Below are 4759 nucleotides of genomic sequence, written 5' to 3'. Positions count from 1 at the left end.
TCCTCATATAGCAGGCTCCATTTCCTTGTGGTGGCTCACCCACAGAGTAGGGCACGGGATGGAGACTGGGACAGGGCCCTTGAAAGAAGAGCTGTAGATGACTGTGTCCTAGAACATCCCTATATACTGCTGTATCAGCTGAGAGCTGACCTGTATCAGCTGGGCTGGCTGGACCCTCGGCTCAGACTCCACTGATGTCTCCCAAGTGCCTCAGAATTTGATGGTGTCAGCTGCCTACTGCTTGGTTGAAAAGAAGAGATTTGGGATAAATTGGTCATTAACAATCGACTCCCATGCATTTTGCTCCATTTGCTGCCTTGTTGTTGCAGTATATTTCTTTCCAAGGAAAACACGTTTTGTCTGTGGTTGATCATATGATGTGACTAAGTCCCTTATAAGATTTCAGCCCTTCGTTTAGCTCACAATGCAAACCATGTCAAAGAGAGATCATATTGCAGGCTTGCAATTTTCTACATGCTTTACTAGAATAACCCCCTTTCTGTCTGATTCGCTCCAGGGCTTGACAGCACTGGATTACAGAAATGTACACACATCATCACTTAACAAAAGTGTTAGTTTTGAGCTGTGTAAACAAAAGTTTCCACGTTGGCAGCCATTTTATTTATCATGTTGACTTGTTTCACTGAAGACTCAAGATGACTCCCCTTGTGCTTGTATTTTTCAAGATGGGTTGTTAAAGCAGATTGTGTGGGAATGCTGATACCTAATGAGCAGAAAGCAAAGTGGAATCAAAGCAGTGGCATGAATTTGAAGTACTGATGTACTGTGATCTTCTGAAATATTCATTAATTACTACTAATCCTTCAAACTGAATAGTGTTAATCATAACAGGCTGTGTTTTTTAACCCTGAACTATGTAAGAAAACAGAGTACAACAAGGGCTTTGGAGTGGACAGTGCTCCCTTCCAAGGGGCGTGACTGAAAAAGCCCTTATTTTCAAAAGTCACTGCTTTGATATCCAGCTCCACCAAAAACCCCACGTGGGAGTGTTCCCAGCAGAACACACAGTGTTATAGCCATCACAGGTAATCTTTCTGCAGATGTCAGGCTTGAGAGTTGCCCCCAGCTACAGTGACAGGGGAGAAAATACAGCCCCAAGCCAAGCAGTTGTCCCAGTTTTTCCCTTGTGGCCTCAAGAAGCTGTACTGACCTTGGGCAGCAGTTACAATGAGGACTTTTCGGCGGCTTGGGTTCAGAGCAGCAGCTGGAGCTGAGAAGAGGTGGGCACAGGAGTGTGTCCATGACCTGTGCGTGGTGCCAGGGACCAGTTCTTTGGGCATAGGTAACACCTACTGGGTTACCTACGCCCAGTATGTCCAAACTGGGTGATATTGCACAGGAAAAAGCCACACAGACAGACTGCAATTGCTCAGCATATGCACATCACCTTTGTTTCTTCCCTCCGACTTGTTTTGTCTGTTCCTACTCAGGAGAAAAGCTGTCTTGCAGAAAGAAAGGCCAGAGTGGTTTGATGCATTATCAAACGCAGAGAAAACAATTAGCTTTATGAAACAGTGGGTAAATTTTCTGCACAAACACATATTTTATCTTAATTGCAGCTTTCCGTGTGATTGTAATGTAACTGAGAAGATGATTACCAGAACTAGATTATCCGTTCCTTTCAGAGCTTCTTGGTGTTTTGCTCTTTGTCTAAGGTTTACATTTTAAGCGAGAAAAACAAGTTATCCTGTGAACATATCAGGTGACAAGATGGTCTGTTGCTCGCTGCACCGAACAGAAACTCAAACGTTGGGCTTACTTCGTATTCCATTCTCTGTCTTTCTGTGTGTGACCAAATGGCCCAGCACGGCCTGTGTCTCACTGGAGCATTTGTGATGTGGGAATGATGCTTCTCCACTCCACGAGAAGACCAAACCGCTCATCTTCAGGAAGCATTCAGATTGCTGAGGGGCGGGGTTGCACTGATCCACTCTGAAGAGAGCCCTGGGTTTCATATGGGTTCTTTTTTAAGAATTCTTTAAAACACCGAGAAATGTTCCAGGGAGTGCTTTGTTTTTAAGGTTTTCCTGCAGAAGATGAGGAGGATTTTGGAGTAGAGCAGTGGCTGGCTGTTCCCTGCACAGCTGCTGAGTGGAACACGTTGTTTAGCTGGTTCTGTGAGTGTGGCGATCAGGTGTGGTCAGGTCCAGCAGAGACCACTGTTAGAGACTAATAAGCCTTCCTGATACATCAGCCCAGTGTCTTTACCTGAACTTTACCCAGTGCTGGAAGAGGTGTGACCTGTGATTACCTGACCCAGTCCAGGATCTCAGCGTGCCCCTCTGCAGCAGACTCAGGATTTGTGCCTAGGGGGGAATGGGTGCTTCTGGATCCAAAGCTCATCCCATTGCTATGGAGTAGGTTGTTTCTGAGAGCTGATGGCATGAGTTTAGTAATTTTTTAGGGAACAAACATTAAACAAACTTAGTGAATGACCATGTAGAAAGGAAGTCAAGCAAACTGTTTTTAGGCACTCAAAACCATTTTCTCAGGTTTTTATTCCCTCTTGTGAGAGCCATGGCTGTGTGTCTATGCCCTCCCACCAGGGAAACTTTGCAACGTGGAAGATGAAGAAAGCTGGGTATTGAGTTCTTCCAGTCTCTTAGGTCCTCTGGGTTTGATAATGAGCCAGCTTTTCAGAAACTCCAGGAGTCAACAGTTTCCTGAGGTTCAGCCTCTGGCTCCTCCAGCAAGCAGCACTTTGCTCAGTCTTTCCCTATATGATGGCTCTCTATCCTGTCCTTGGCCAGCACGGAGACCTTTCTTTTCTCCCTCCCACTCTTTTGTTTCTCCTGGACCTTTCACACATGTAGGCATTTCCATTTGTTCTTCACCCTGACCAGCCTTTGCCTTTCCATGGCAAATAAGTAAAAATACCATGAGGTGGTTGAAAAAAATGTAATAGACATAGTATCTCTTTGTGCAATCCCAAACACCCGGGCCTGAAAGCTCACCTTTGTGGCTTAGAACTTCATGGGAATTTTGGTCATTTTTTCCCCTTCTTTGCTGGGGAGCTGGAATGCTGAAACATCTGCCAAACCCTCCTGTCATTGCACACACGCTGTCTGGGGTTTTGCAATGAAAACATAATGGTATGGATCTGGCTGCCTGCATCGTGCAGCTCATTCAGTAGATGCCAATGACGGCTGAATATTAGATGTTATTAAGAAGAAGCTATAAAACAAAGCTGTGAGATGGCATATGTTGGCTGGTAGCAAATACCTTCCAGATGCCTGGAAGCATGAGATTCAGCGTGGGGGTTACTTGGTGAAACTACTGCACCGTTGCTTCCAGCTCTATTCCAAACAGGGGATTTTGGAAACCCTTGTGAGACCAATACCAACACTGAGGGGTAAAGGTCAGCACATACATTCCTAGTCAAGAGCCCCACCTACCACGGCACTGAGATTTGCTGCACAACAAGGCAGGGATCTGTGGTGGTTTAAAAACAGGGATCCCTGTGGTGGTTTAAAGCCATGAATGCTCATTATGTTTTGCTGCTTCATCAAGAAATTTAGAAGGATGAAGCAGACCTCCTTTTCTCATGGTTGCTGGTTGGCTTCATCTGGCCTAAGAAGAGCTGCAGTGCCCAGGGATGGCTACGGTCCCTTGCAGGGGTACTGACTGCTGCAGGACCTATCCCTGAAACCCGTGAGCTAAAATCTTGCTGGTGTTTCAATAATGATGTGTCCCAGCGCCCTCCTTCCACCTGCTTGGAGTCATCCTCACAAGGAGGGATGGGTAAGCACCACCACCTGTGGTGGGCAGTGCCTGAAGGAGCTGCTCATGCCATGGGACAAGCAGAACTCAGCAGCTGGGCACCCTGCCTGCAGCACCTACCTCTGAGGGGTGGAGGTGGGTGGAGAGGGACCTGCCTGTGCCCAGCAAGGAGGAAACCTGACCCCTGGGAGCTGGATCCCAAACGAACACCCAGCACCGCCACACTGTCAAAAGTGAGCAGCAGAGGAGAAACAGGCAGAAAAGAGAAAAGGTCTTTTCCTCTGAGCCTGAGACACCGCAGAGGTAAGAAAGCTTCGCCAGATTAAAAAAAGATTTTTAGTAAAATCTTTCTTAATATTGGGGCATCTGATGCTTTGTATGATCAGATACCCCCACTCTCACCTGTGGGGAGAATTCTCAGCCAGAGAAGGTCTCTGACCTTATTGACAGAGTTCTCAGTGGTGTCACTGGGTGACAGCACGAGTGTTGTATGGCCTTTGTGCCTCACAGCCCTCTGGTGGGGGTCACGACATCTTTTCAGTGGGTTCCAGCAGCAGTTTCACTGCCCTCTTGGTTGTTCCCTGCAGTTGGAGGATTTTTATTTTCCCTGCCAGCAGCAGCTTTGTCACTGCTGTTCTTTTGGCTCATGTGATTGGCATTTAGTTGGAATTACGAGTAGAGGGAAATTTGTGACATCCTGAAGATATACACTAGCTGCTCCAGCAAGGCAAACAGGGCTGCAAAGTTTTGGGATGAGCAAAGCACAAGTTTGGTAGGAACTGTTAGGAGGCTTAGTGTGCCTGCATAGATTTCTGGTGTTATTTGAGGTGCTCGAGAGTGTATCCCAGTAGCTTACCAGCTGCAATTTGCCACTGGTGTGGTTCACATTATGTACTATCCACCATCCTGCTGCCTCTCAGGGTGTCTGGCTGCTGTGGGGTGCTGGAGGCAGCACTGCAGCCTTTTGCCTGAGCACCTGGTCCTCGCTGCAAGTTCTGCATAGCAGCACCAGGGATCA

This window comes from Sylvia atricapilla, chromosome 5, assembly GCF_009819655.1.
Source record: "Sylvia atricapilla isolate bSylAtr1 chromosome 5, bSylAtr1.pri, whole genome shotgun sequence".
Classification (NCBI taxonomy): domain Eukaryota; kingdom Metazoa; phylum Chordata; class Aves; order Passeriformes; family Sylviidae; genus Sylvia; species Sylvia atricapilla.
The sequence above is the reverse complement of the archived record's forward strand: the minus strand, read 5'-3'. Positions refer to the sequence as shown.